General features: G+C 41.5%; 1 long non-coding RNA gene across 9 annotated transcripts in view; it reads right to left on the bottom strand.

Moving 5' to 3' along the window:
• Window positions 1-12,142: 12,142 nt before the first annotated feature.
• LOC117878947 overlaps window positions 12,143-15,260 on the bottom strand; it is a 66,692-nt gene continuing 63,574 nt past the window's right edge. For 7 of the 9 annotated variants that reach the window (XR_004646141.1, XR_004646138.1, XR_004646137.1 and 4 more), the window contains 2 exons: window positions 14,808-15,024; window positions 12,143-13,879 (listed from right to left, as the gene is read on the bottom strand). This is a non-coding gene — a long non-coding RNA (uncharacterized LOC117878947). The remainder of the gene's footprint in view (window positions 13,880-14,807; window positions 15,025-15,260) is intronic. The other 2 variants (XR_004646143.1, XR_004646144.1) reach the window with 2 other exon arrangements.

The following is a 15,260-nucleotide window of genomic DNA, read 5'->3' on the forward strand; positions in this document are numbered from 1 at the left end:
GTTCCCGGAGTCCCCGCCGCCCATTGGAATTCTGGGTGGAGCCGCAAATGCCTTCTGGGTAAAAAAAAAAGGGGCCAGGGTGCTTTTGGGTAACTGTCGTCATCCGTCCATCACTCCCGCCCTCCCTCCCTCCCTGAAAGCGCCGGCGGGAAATCATTTCGCGCACTTTTCAAGTCATTGACAGCGCGGACGCCACAGCACTGTGAGCATGGAGCCCGCTGCAACCATCGCTGCAGTTGTGGCCGCTCTCAACGCCTCGCAGCTTATCATACAGGTTGCCCTGAGGCAGATGCAGAAAAGTCAGGCGAGGAGGCTACGTCAACGCGGTGATGACCTGAAGTCTGAGAGTAGCACAGACCTCTCAGAAAGCAGGGGACCCAGCGCCGAGGACATCACGGTGGCAATGGGTCATGTTGATGCTGTGAAACGGCGATTCTGGGCACGGGAAACAAGCACTGAGTGGTGGGACCGCATAGTGCTGCAGGTCTGGGATGAATCACAGTGGCTGCGAAACTTCCGCATGCGGAAGGGAACTTTCCTTGAACTTTGTGAGTTGCTGTCCCCTGCCCTGAAGCGCAATGACACCCGGATGCGACCAGCCCTGACTGTCCAGAAGCGAGTGGCCATAGCCCTCTGGAAGCTTGCAACGCCTGACAGCTACCGGTCAGTCGCGAGCCAGTTTGGGGTGGGCAAATCTACCGTGGGGGTTGTTGTGATGCAAGTAGCCAAGGCAATCGTTGATGTACTGCTGCCAAAGGTAGTGACCCTGGGAAACTTGGAGGCGATCATAGATGGCTTCGCAGCGATGGGATTCCCAAACTGCGGTGGGGCCATAGATGGAACTCACATCCCTATCCTGGCACCGGACCACCAGGCCAGCCAGTACATTAACAGAAAGGGCTACTTTTCCATGGTGCTGCAAGCACTGGTGGACCACAGGGGACGTTTTACCAACATCAATGTCGGATGGCCGGGCAAGGTTCATGACGCTCGTGTTTTCAGGAACTCTGGTCTGTTTAGACGGCTGCAGCAAGGTATTTACTTCCCGGACCACAAAATAACTGTTGGGGATGTGGAGATGCCTATAGTCATCCTCGGGGACCCAGCCTACCCGCTAATGCCCTGGCTCATGAAGCCCTATACAGGTGCCCTGGACACTGAAAAAGAACTCTTCAACTACCGGCTGAGCAAGTGCAGAATGGTGGTGGAGTGTGCTTTTGGACGTCTCAAGGGGAGATGGAGAAGCTTGCTGACTCGCTGTGATCTCAGCGAAACCAATATCCCCATTGTTATAGCAGCTTGCTGTGTGCTCCACAATCTCTGTGAGAGCAAGGGGGAGACCTTTATGGCGGGGTGGGAGGTTGAGGAAATTAGCCTGGCTGCTGATTACTCACAGCCAGACAGCCGGGCGATTAGAAGAGACCAGCGGGAAGCGCTGTGCATCCGGGAGGCTTTGAAAGCAAAGTTCCTGAGTGAGCAGGGTAACCTGTGACTTTCTAATTTTGTGTACAGAGAAGCCTTCACCCCACTTCCAACACACGTTTCAAAATAAAAATAGTTCTACTTTGTTAAAGCACACCGTTTTCTTTAATACTGTTTTCGCGGGAATTTTTTAAAACTGGGACGCAGACTGTGGTGCGGAGCGGGTGTAGTGTAGTCGCGCGAATGCAGCTTCTAAACTCAAGGACTGACAGGCTCCGCTGCGGTGGGATGGTTCTTTCAACGGAGCCTGTCACCCCTCCTGATACGGACTGTGTGTATGGGGGGTCTATGTGAGTTTGTGGCAGGGGTGGGACGGTTACAGATCCCCTGCTGTGTGGCTCTGTGATCCTGCCTAAGGACCGCCGCTTAAGATCTCTAACTGCCCTCCCCTGACACAAAGTCACAGAGCAACCCACCCCCCACCACATAACATGAAAAGAACCTCCCAGACTAACCAGGGTAAGTAGTCACTGCATCACTGCACTATGTATGTGCCCTGCTGCTGTGCCTGCCCCCCTACTATGTACCCTGCCAAAGGTGACTGTCCTGTCCAATTACCAACCCCCTTTCCCCCCCCTCCTCCAAAAGAACATGATGGAAACAGTAGTTAACAGAAACATATTTTTTATTATCAACTACACATGGGACTGGGAAGTGAAACTTGGACGGGGGCTTGTGTCAGGCGGGAAGGAAAGAACTTGTCAAACTTTGGGGACTGAGAGCCTTCTGCTGCTCGAGCTCTCTGCAGGGGTGGAGTGAGAGTTAGCAGGGACTCTGCCGCCTCTCCTTCTGTGCACTTTGGGTGAAGGGAGTATGGGACTTGGTGGCGGGGGAGGGCGGTTAGAGATGGACTGCAGCGGGGCTCTGTCCTCCTGCCTCCGTTCCTGCAGAACATCCACAAGGCGCCGGAGCGTGTCCGTTTGCTCCCTCAGTAGTCCAAGCAGGGTTTGAGTCGCCTGCTGGTCTTCCTGACGCCACCTCTCCTCCCGATCCATGTTGGCTTGGTGCATTTGGGACAAGTTCTCCCGCCACTGGGTCTGCTGTGCTGCCTGGGCTCGGGAGCAGGCTATAAGCTCTGAGAACATGTCCTCCCGTGTCCTCTTCTTCTTATGCCTAATCCTCCCTAGCCTCTGGGAGTGTGATGACAGGCTAGGTTGTGAGACAGTCGCAGATGGGGCTGTGGGAATGGGAAAAAGGGAGTGAATTCCTCAGAAAGATAAATGTAGTTGTGAACAAAGAACATAGTCTTTCTCTGTGAACAGGACCATGCACAGCACCTATCACATGCGCACTCAGCACAAGGTCGAATTCTCGGCCTTCGCATTCAGTGTCTGGGGTTTTGCAGAGCACTTTTGAGAACCCTGTCAGGACAACGGAATTGCTCTTGCACGCAGACATGGTAAGCCGTAGATTCGTGGCAGCTTAAAACTTTAATATTAGCAATGGCCTCATTTCACATTGAAATCAATGTCGGTCCCTGCTGCCAGCAATCCGGCAAGCAGGAAGTCTGCTCCTGTCCCACACCCTCGCGGCTGTCCCCGGGAACGATCCCTTTCGGCTGACCCTCTCCCGCCTCCACCGCGTGGCTGCAAACCAGCGGTTACAGTTCTGTAAAGGAACGGTAAAGCAGTCCCAACACTAACATTCCCCTACCTCATTCAAAGCAGGTCATCATGAGCGACATCACCCTCATGAGGATCTCTGAGAGCGACAGACAGAGAATGCTCCGGGAAAGCCTTCAAAGACCAGGGCCGTATGCCGCCATGCTGTGCCAAGCAATGATTCCAGAGTACTTGCTAGTCTCGTGGCGCGGCAACGTGTCCTACTACGGAGGACCCAATAAGGCCGCTCTCCCCAAGAACCTAATGCAGCGGATTTCAAATTACCTGCAGGAGAGCTTCCTTGAGATGTCCCAGGAGGATTTCTGCTCCATCCCCGGACATATAGACCGCATCTTACTGTAGCTGCAGTAGCAGGGACTAAACAGTAGAGCGGCTTGGGCAGGACAATCATGCAAAACCGGACATTGCTAGATTTTTTTCAAATAGTTGCACTGCCCATGACTGAACCGTTAAGTTAATCAAACTAATCATGAGAAACCCATTTTTTAAATTGTTAATAATCATGTTCTGTTACAAATAAATGTTTAGATGTTTACAACACTTACTGGATGATCCTTCACCAGATTCTGTGTCTGGGGTAACGGCTGGGGAGGGTTGGTAGGGGATCTCTGTAAGGGTGATGAAGAGATCCTGGCTGTCGGGGAAATCAGCGTTGTGAGCGCTGTCGACTGCCTCGTCCTCCTCATCTCCTTCCTCATCTTCCCCGTCCGCTAACATGTCCGAGGATCCGGCCGTGGACACTATCCCATCCTCAGAGTCCACAGTCAGTGGTGGGGTAGTGGTGGCGGCCGCACCGAGGATGGAATGCAGTGCCTCGTAGAAACGGGATGTCTGGGGATGGGATCCGGAGCGTCCGTTTGCCTCTTTGGTCTTCTGGTAGCCTTGCCTCAGCTCCTTGATTTTCACGCGGCACTGCGTTACATCCCGGCTGTATCCTCTCTCTGCCATGTCTTTAGAGATCTTCTCATAGATCTTTGCATTCCGTCTTTTGGATCGCAGCTCGGAAAGCACGGACTCATCGCCCCACACAGCGATGAGATCCAAGACTTCCCGATCAGTCCATGCTGGGGCCCTCTTTCTATTCTGAGATTGCACTGCCATCAGTGCTGGAGAGCTCTGCATCGTTGCCAGTGCTGCTGAGCTCGCCACGATGTCCAGACAGGAAATGAGATTCAAACTGGCCAGACAGGAAAAGGAATTCAAATTCAAATTTTCCCGGGGCTTTTCCTGTGTGGCAGTTCAGAACATCCGAGCTCTTACTGCTGTCCAGAGCGTCAACAGAGTGGTGCACTGTGGGATAGCTCCTGGAGCTATTAGCGTCGATTTCCATCCACACCTAGCCTAATTCGACATGGCCATGTCGAATTTAGCGCTACTCCCCTCGTCGGGGAGGAGTACAGAAGTCGAATTAAAGAGACCTCTATGTCGAACTAAATACCTTCGCGGTGTGGACGGGTGCAGGGTTAATTCGATGTAACGGCGCTAACTTCGACATAAACGCCTAGTGTAGACCAGGCCTATGAATGTTATTGTTTTCCAGGTAGTCTAAAAAATTGGTGACTATTACCCAATAAAATGCTTCTATATGTCATGCAAATAGTGAGCACTATTTTATAATCGTTCCTCAAGCAAAATTACTTCAGTGGGACTTTTTCTGTAAAAAAACTGCAGGATTGAGATCAGAGTTTTAATCTGTCCATTATTCATATAAAACACCTTCTGAAGGGTGTTGTGCTGTGGGTCTGAGGCATTTATATATCTTTTTACTTTATTTCATTTTATTTTTATTTTATTTTTAGCAACTGTGGGAACTACAGATGTAGCACTAGCCCAAATATTTAACTATTATTCTCATGTCCTTTCATTTGGATGCTAAAGATTTATGCTTTAACATCTGTCTGAAAATCAGTCAAACCCAACCTCTTTAGCAGAAAGTTTAGCCTACTGCAGAAGCCTAAAACATAGGAGTATTTAAAAAAAAATCAAAGTCCTGTTCTGCAATAGCAAGATACAGACTTGTAAATGAGCTCTTTGCCACACACACACTCCACAATTCCCAAATCTCAGCCCCATCAAAAGGAATATATTCAGTGCACATTTCTTCCAATCCAGAGGGTTATTAATTTCCTTTTATGGCCACACATGGAGGAATGGGCAGTCACATAGTTTGGCAGTGTTTGATTTGCAAGAAAGAAAAATACGTTGGTGTCATCAGGTCGTCCCCTTTTCCTTTTGTTGTGTTGGAGGGATTCCCCCATCACTGGTTGTAAAATCCTTTGGCCATCCTTCTAATCAGTAAATTTTGGTGGGACAGGGACATGTATTAATTCCAGTGCGGAGACTTTTCTTCATCTCCCTGTCTGATCTCTGGAATGCACCAAGGAGAGCATAGTAACTGGGCCAATATGCTTAGTCACCAAAAAGATACAGAGGTTACTATGTACAGAATAGTGATCAAACTAGGTGACACCCAGGAAATATGGCAAGGACTGTGACTCTGTGACTGGCAAGGAGATAAAACTATCCCTTCCAAATAGGAAGTCTCTTTCATGGGTGCAGAGCCCAGGAAAACCACAGAATCTTTACAGACTATCAGCCATAGAGTTTCAATCCATCAAATGTGTTTTTATCAATACAATTAAATTTAAAGATGAACTTTAAGTATACAAAATCCAAAAACAAATAGCTCCAGTTTCCCGAGGGGCCAGCCTGCTGCCCCATGCCCTGTCACAGGGCTTGCTGTTGACTCAGCAGGTTAAACCTACAATACTGAATGTCCTGAAAGATAATCTTCACCAAGAAACAAGCAAGACATTTTCTGTTGAAGTTCTACATCTTTGCAGTGTTTTCTCCTTGAATATCTACCACATCACATCTATCTGGCACCTTTCAAGACATGACCGAAGATGTTTTGTTTTTTATCTTATTTTTTAGAAGCTTTATGTAATATTGTTTTCACATTATATGTGGGTTTGGGAGGAGGTACTGTTGTTGTCTTTTAACTTGGTTTTCCTATCTGGGTTTACTGACTATTTTGCTGGATGTTATAATTGACCTCATTTGGTTAATCATTGTTATTTTTTCTGTTAAATATATGAATGTGTCTCAAATAAATACATTGTTGTAATTAATTATTATTAATTGTCATATAGTTAAAATATTGTTTTATTTGGGGGATGCCATTTTTCTCAAAAAATTCAGAGATGATTCATCATACTTTGCTTTGTTTACATACTGTAACTTAGGAAGTTAAGCAATAAGATTCAATAGAATTGCCATTATTTTAATCAACTGAAGCCAAAAACTTTTTAATGAACCTGTAAATGCAGCTATTGCATCATAGCCACACACTATAGAACACCTTATAGCAATTACATGAGCTGTTCAATTGCAATAACAATATACATAATTAATCAGCAACAAACGTTAATAATATCAGATCAAATACTGAGGTTAACAACTCACTTTTTACTCAGTTCTCACTCAGATAAACATCCACTGTAGTAATTTTAAAGACTAAGTAAAGACTTTCAGATTTGGCCCAGTGCTAATAGATTTATTCTGAGCTTTCTTCTCTGCTGTTAGACACTATTTGATGCCATCGTTAGTTAATCAGAATGTTTGCTTTAATTCCACTATTTTATAACTGAAGTTTCCTAGGATGACAGATATTTTACTAGTTTAATCTCATAATAGGTATTAAATATAACTTTACAATAAAGATTACCAGACTGAATGGTTTTAATTAATTTAGAATTAATCTGATGAAAAAATATATTTACTACTTTTTCAATAAGACTATGCATTTATGAGGAGGGAAAAATGAACTCAGTACATAACGCTAAATCCTAAGGTCCTTATTCAGGAAAAACTGTTGTTGAAAGATAGTTTTGCCTGAGTAAGGAGTGAGTAAGGACTGCAGGATTTGACTTACAGAGACTAATTTGCCACTGAACAAAGAATAATGGAAGCAAACAAGGCTGTTCTTTCCTCCCAGCATGACAGTTATTTTTCTACATTATGATTTTCTACATTGAGTCAGCGCATCAAAATGCTACTGTTTATAGAACATCAGCAACACATTTGCTCAGCCCATCCCATGTCAAAAGTAAGCTCTTGGTCACAACACTGAATGATTTCTTTTAAAAATATACTCCAGAGACTGTGAATTGGACAGCTTGTAACATAGCTACCATGGCCATAAAGAAGCATTCTTGCACTTGATTCAAAGAAATAGAAATTTGTGATTTTGACTCCAGAATTATCCCAATATGTATTATTCAAGCTGTATAAATTTAAATAAAAGCTAAAAAGTACCAATGAAGTATCTCTGAGCTGAGAGGCATTGAATGTATGATGCAACTGTGACGCTGGCAGACCAGGTGCCAGCTCATGCCATGGCCCCTAGCCTCACTGAACAGCAACAAATGCATATCTCAAATAGGAGTATGTGATTCACTACATTATTTGGAAAGAGGTAAAAATTTAAAAACCACTGACATATCAGTGTGTATAGTGTTTAGACTTTACAAAATGCTTGTAAGTTGCTGCCTGCATTAATCTCATTTGTGACCACTATATCCCATGCTATAAGGTAATACATAAGTGATCTATAACTGTGCTCTATAAAATGCTGGTTCTGAAACTATGCAATTCACCAAACAGGAAAAAATTTCAGCTAATGCAAAATGCTGGTTTGCTACAGAAGGAGTTATCTCCTGCCCATCAGTAAGGATTATGGAATCCAAATGACCATTATGAAACAGAGACTTTGTTGATTGTTCCCACACAGCCCTGAAGAGGGTACAGTGCCCAAGTCTTCATCCTGTCACAGCTTGAACACCGGGGGAAGGGAATAAAAATGCCTGTTAAGGAGAATTTTTTATTCCTATGCTGGTTGAACTCTGAGGGGCAAAGATTTCTAAGCATAAGCAAGGAATCCCCAACTCTTTAGCTTGGGTTAGTCATAAAAGACATATAATGTTTGCTTGTTATAGAAGTTCCTATTATCATTTAGAATTTAAGATGAAACTCATTTGTGTGTATGTTACCTGCTTTAACCTTGTAAATAACTCAATTCTTTTACCTAGTTAATCAACTTTTAGGTAGTTGATACAGGATTGGCTACAAGTGTTGTCTTTAGTGAGACAGCTAGGTTCAGTTGAACCTGGAATAAGTGACTGATCCTTTAGGACTGGGAGTAACCTGAATATTGTTTTGATTTTCGATGGAAGGAATCACCTATCAGAGAGTCAAGTTTGCCTGGTATCGAAATGCCCAAGGGAACTGTCAATGACTTCATGTTAAGGCTATATAGTGCCTAAAGAATTTACACTCTTTTACTTGGTTGGTGAGTTCTTATAGAATTCACCATCATTTTGGGGTTGGTGCCCTGCTGCCCTGAAGTTGGCATTCTCGCTCTTGAGTCACTCTAGACAGCATGACAGAAACCATGCCAGCAGAGTTCACGCTCTGAAGGCCCCCAAGGACAAGTGTTTAAATGGAAACCCCAAATTCATACAAAGCCAGTGGTCTACCCCATTCTCTGTTAAACCTAACACAGACTTTTGTATGGAGCAATTTTAGTGTAGGAAGTACTGGTAACTGAAACTATCACTATGACAGCTTGGTTGTGACATAACAAGTAAATTAGAGATTTTACAGATAAATGGTGGACCAAATTCAGCCATGGTCATTAAACTCCATTGACTTTATAGTATATAGTAAATAGTGCCATTGACGAGGAAATGCTCAGATTGCAAGTGGATTGTTAGAAGTTTATTTTGGCAATGGTTTCAACATACTGAGAAAACCTGTTCTGTCCGCTAATGCTTTCTACTGTAAAATCAGTCTGATGCCGATCTTTGTGGTGACTGGAACTAAAGTGCAGGAAGTAGTCTGATATACTGCAAAATACCCTCTAAAACCCAATACATGAAGAATTTGATGAAAGTATGCCGCGTGTCACTTACCCTGCAAAACATATTGGGCCCAATTTTCTATAGCCCTTCACCTTGTGTAGTTATTTACACCAGTGCAATGTGGATATCAAACAGTACCAAATCAGTATTATGGTGTGTATACCCATTTTACATTAACATGAATGATTATACAAGGCACAGAGCAATAAAAATTAGGCCCATTGAACTTGTTAAAATATCCAGGAAAAAAATCATGATTTTGTGGAGCTTCAAGGTAAGTATGTTTTTCATAACTTAAAATGTTCTGGGCCAGGCAAATATAATACAAAAGGTCCAAGAGAAAAATAGGCAACACAAATAAAAACATATGGAAGAATTGAGAAAGATGTTAAAATGTGGTTTCTACAAATCAGAGCTGTAGCAAAATTTTTCTTCTTGCTATTTGGTTCAGGGTTTCCTAGCATATTCTTGCTCCAGCATTTCTTCCAAAACTGCTGCACTATCCCACTCTTTCCAACACCAGCTACAAAAAGTTTCACTCTTGTTATCTCTCATATAACTCTTTCTCAAGGCAAAGAAGGAAGATGAATGGGCAGGTAGCCAAAACCAATGCTGGTAGGGTTCAACAGTATGACTGACTTTTCTCAAGTTAGCAACCAAGGCTTACACTGGGCTGAGCATAGAGAGGTGTGCATTTCATAGACACAATCGAAAGAACCAAGAGCAGCAAGTCCAGGGATTAATATACTCTCCTAATTCAGTATAATGGTTGGACCTATGAGAGTGGCTCTGACCGTTTTCTCTTTCATTCATTATGTTTGACGTTCTGGAGCTAGAGATTTGTTGATGTACACAAGGATCCTGTGGCAAGGGGTGGAGAGGATGAGACTTCCCCAAGACTCAAAATGAAATTAAGTGATATCTCGTTTGACCTTATTTATGTGTTGGCATGTTTTATTGTGATGTAGCCTATTATGACATAGTGAAAGGAACCTTATGTATGAGTGGGTGTTTAAGCCATTGCATCATAAACATATTTTTCATTGAGCATGCGTTAATATACAATGGCCCAGATCCTCTGCTGCACCAAAGGTCAGCTTGGTGCAGCAGAGAAGCAAATATGGCCTCCTGGCTCTCAAACCAGATTCTTGCTGAGGCTTCTCTAACCTACCCCAGTTAGCACTGGTCTCCAAGGGAACATATACCAACTGGGGATTGCCAGGACACAACATGATCTAGCCAGCCCCCTCAACACACCCTACCCCCAACATGCAAGAAGGAAGAGGATGTCACAGAAGTGGAGTATGCCAGGTCTGCACCAGCTGATAGCATCCCCCTGTTAGGAATAAGGACCCACAGCTAGCCTGTTTACCTACTAGCTTAACCCCTGTCTAATCCCTAGGCACCATCACCCCTGGCCTGGTCCCTGGCCATCCCCATGCTGGACAAATTCTCAGCTGTCCAGATCCAGCTGGTTTTGCACCACAAAAGAGTACAAAGGACCCAGAATACTAGAGTATCTGGCCTAGTGTCTATTTCTAATGACTATTTCTTACGGGCATAAACGTACCGTTTTTTTTTTTACAAGAGGTGGGCTTCTGGTACTCTACCTTTCTACAGGTGACTCATCTAAAATGTACACTAAGTTACATCACCACTACAGAGTACTGCCAAGGTTAGGAGTTTTAAATTTTGTATGATCCTGAAGAGCCATTGTTAGACACAGTACATAAATGATTAAAAGATTAGATAAAGGACCCAATTTTGCGCTCATATACAGAGACAGTTGTTGGTACTGGATTCACTGTACTGAAAAACCTAGCTGCTAATGCTGCCTTACTGGCAGTTGTAACTGGGTTCAGAATTGGATAATCACTTATTAACTCAGTGTTGCCCAAAGTGTGGGGCATGCCTCCCTGGGGTACACAGGACTAGCCAGGAGAGGAACAATACATGCCTGAGTCGGGGCATGCAATTGTTTTTATTTTCCTGATGTGGGGCTCGGTTTTCCAAATCCTTATCCCATGCATAGGCCATATAGGTAGCACTGGATTCCTAGCCACTGTACCATGAAGCAGTACAAAATAAATAATCAAACTTTTTATGTTGTATATTAAAGTTTCTGGTACTTCCTCCTCCCCACAAAAATTACGTACACAGAATATGGAAATTTCAAACAACAGTAGTAGCAATAAAAAATTCTGTTTTTCTTTTTTACTTACTTGGTGTTAACTTAATGATATGTGACATTGCTATCAGTGCAGTGCAATAAAAATGAAATGGTGCCCAATGTGCACAGACACTATGGAAATTTCAAATGACAACAGCAACAACAAAAATTATACTTTCTCTTTTCTTTCTTATGCCCTTTGCATTAATTTAAGGATATGTGACTTCGCTATCCATGCACTGCAGTAGAAATGAAATTGGTGGCCAATGTGCCTAGACAGAGCCTTTAAATACAACAAAAATAAAATTATATTCCTTTGCATCATGTAAAGGATACATGATGTTAGGCACAAATTTTACTTCACTGCCACATCAGAAATAATGTGCCAGCTGAGAACCTATATTTCTTGTCTCATCAAGAGTAACAAAAAAAATGTAATTATGGACATTTTTTTCATCTTTATTCTTTTTATAAACATTAAATATCAGGTTTTAAAACAGTTTTACATATATATTAGATTCATATTGTGTTTATACTTTTTCCTAAATGAATGCATTTATGGTAACACATTTGTGTCTGATGTTACTCATATAAATAAAAATATACAGTCATTTTATGGGATAATAGGCAAACAGACATCTGCATGTAACATTTCCCTCATTAGATGTTATCATGTTAGCATATTTTATGACTTTGCTACAAAATACAATGTGCTGATCTGAAACCTTCTTTAATATAACTTATGTATGTTAACAACCCAAATGCTGTATTTGTGCTTGGAGAATTGTTTAATAAAGGATTAGTTAACATTGCTGTACCACGAGTCAATGTGACCTAGAGTAATAAAACTCAAGATATAGTGCTAAAGTAGTGATTCTCAGACTGTGATCAGTGAACTGCTGGTGGTCCACAGAGTACTTGCTGATGACCGGGGAGTTGTTGGCTGGTCACATCAGGCTGGCACTTTCCTAATACTATTTTTCTTTATAAACAATTTCTGCAGTTAAGATCACATGGGATCCTGAGTGAGAAGGGAGGAGTCCACAAGTGAATCCCTCTACTAAGATGTGGTCTATATTATTAAACAAATATGAGAGACCCTGGTCTCGAGAAATGCACCTAGAAGGGGTAACTTTCAGTTTAACCCTCTTTCTGCCACTAGACTTCCCATGTGACACTGGGCAAGACATTTAATCTTTCAGCCTCAGTTTCCTCATCTATAACATGGGGATAATGATCCTATTTGTCTACCCCATAGTGATTTTATTTGTCAAATTAATGAATGTTTTGCATCTTTTTGAAATTTTAAATAGTTAAGTATAATTGTACAGTATAAATATAAATGTTAACTACAGTTGTCATTATTAGAAAATATTCCTGAAAAGCAACACTGTGTTGAGAGGCCAGGTAGCCATTGGCAAAATCAGATCAAGGATTCAAACCACAACAACAAGAAAAGAAATAGGTGAATATAGCTGATGCTGTGAAATACACCTGGCTTTATAGTATAGACAATCAACCAATCAAGGAATTCGAAATGGTGCTAATCTGTACTAAGAAATCCCAGCTAAAGTTGCATATGTTGCTGGAATGCTGGCAAATCACTCTCCAAATGCATCATGCATGCCAAACTATTGCACCAGAAACTACTAGGAACACAATCTACAGATTGGTCAGTCTGCAGGAAGTGCCTGTTCAGAAAGTACTTAACTACGTTATTAGCTATGATTCATAAAGTGAAATATATCCCTCCCAAACCACCAGTTCTTTTACCTGTGATTGGTCAAATTGTTACACTATAAAGATCCAGGATTTGACAGATGCATACATAACTCAGACGTTCCCCTTTTTTCTTTAATTTCTTAAATCCAGTAACAAAAGGTTTTAATCAGAAAGTTACTCTTTTTGGAGAGAGTCCTGCCACAGCTTACTAAAGCCTTGCTGTTTGGATAAAAATTATTAGAAATCATAGCTACAGTCATTTAAATAATCTGTTGAAAAGCTATTAAGTTTTCCTGATGCTAGTCATTTTTAAATGGCTCTTGGTTTGATTCATGAACAATACATGAATAGCACATGACTCATATGGCCAATTACTTAGTAAAAATGCAATTTTTATTAAGTGCGTATTCCAGAAAGGATATCAAACTGGGTAAAATCTTGTAACATTTTGGCATATCTTTTTTAAAATAGTTATGCCTTAAGGGTCAACTTTTCATAAACCAAAACTGGCAGAGGAGTTGGGATTTCCACAGAAGATCAAGGAGCCAACAGGAGTTGAAAGATATTATGTAGATAATTGTAAAGATCTTGCTATGGAGCAAGTGCTTTTGAAGTTCTATAATGACATTTTGCTATCAGAACCTGTCAGATTTAACTGAAATCAGAGCTTACTACTTCATCACAAGATCCAGAATGTATAAATATTAGTCCTGCTGAGCAACAAATAGACTTAGTATTAATGAGAAAAAAATGCATTGTTCTGCTTAAGTACACAGAACATAGTGCACTTTATTGAGATGTGCAGTAAATTGTTATTACTGTAGTATATTGGCAGCAAGGTAGCATGGTCCAAAGTAAGCATGTGGAGCTGTGAGCCAAAGCTCTTGAGTTCTACTCCTGGATTGACTTGTTTTGTGACTTGGGTAGGTCATTTCTCTCTTTAACTTCCTCAGTTGTCCCATCTGTAAAATAGGGATAAGAATATGTTACTGCTTACCTCTCAAGGGTGTTGTGGTGACTGATTAGTTTTAAGCCTAATTTTTCCAGACTATAAAATATAGTTTCCTACAGTCATAATGATCTGAATATGGTAATGGCAATGACTATTGCTTTACACCGCATAGCTATATTGTAAGTATGCCAAAACTTCATATCCACAACAGGTATTAGAGTGATATTAAAACATGTGTGATACAGATATGTTATTTTTTGAAATACATAATATTTATATGCAAGCAAATTTATATGTTCAGAATCCAAAGCATTGTTTCTGCTGTGGTATAAAAGAGGATGGATTATGCATTTCAATGCCAATGTGCCTTAGATCTGCTTAAAAAAGAATTCTAAATTATGGTAAGTATTTAAACTGATAAGTAGAGATTTAAAATGGGCCACAATAGGATTAATGAATGAATATAAGGGTCTTATTCTAACATATAATTGTAAATAGGTAACATAAAAAGTAATGATACAATTGTTAAGTTGTGCTCAAACTACACCTCCTATAGAATGATAAGCAGTTAACTACAGTGTTTGAAGAGGCTCTTTTTGATTCTGTAGTGATCTCCAGAAAACCCAGGCTTTAGTAGAATTCCAGTTATTCAGTTCAAGAGGTTGTCAAGTGAAAGTTCACCCACTTCTCCAGGATTTGTAAAAATCATACCTAAGTGTTTTTTATCACAAGGCTTCCTGCAATTTGTATTACAGTTCATATACCAAAATAGTTCCAGTACAAGAATACAGTATGATTAACATACTAGATGACGTATACTTTTAATTTTAGTATACTCATATCATACTCCATTTTGGAAAATGATGTTACTCTTACTGTTGAGTTAATCAGGCCCTTAATAAGTTCAATAAAGCATCAGGATACATAAAATATCTTACCAGATAATCCTCTTTGGAATCCACAGTTCAGCTATTAAGTATTCCTTTCACTAATCTCTGTAATCCTCAATTGATGTAGGTCAGTAAAACAGTGGCTAACCCTCATATGATAAAACTAAGTCTAGATTTCATATTAATTCTTTTTACTTTTTCGATATATTTTCCTCTGCTGTTCTTTTACTTGATGGTATACCAATACTACAGCTCACAGCGCCTGCTGGTAGACAAAAATGGAGGGCCTTACTTGCGTCAGCTATGAATCAAGGTACATCAGTCACCTCAAACATATTTAGAAACTATACTGTAAAAATCAAGACTCAGATTGTCTGATTACTGAGATCACATTAGCTCACTAGTGTTTTCAGCCACTGTATTAGCAATCGGTGTTACATCTTTGCATGCAATGAAAGTTAACAATGCTGGTTTTATATTGGCCAAAATAATCGCTGAGAC

Source organism: Trachemys scripta, chromosome 6, assembly GCF_013100865.1.
Source record: "Trachemys scripta elegans isolate TJP31775 chromosome 6, CAS_Tse_1.0, whole genome shotgun sequence".
Lineage (NCBI taxonomy): Eukaryota > Metazoa > Chordata > Testudines > Emydidae > Trachemys > Trachemys scripta.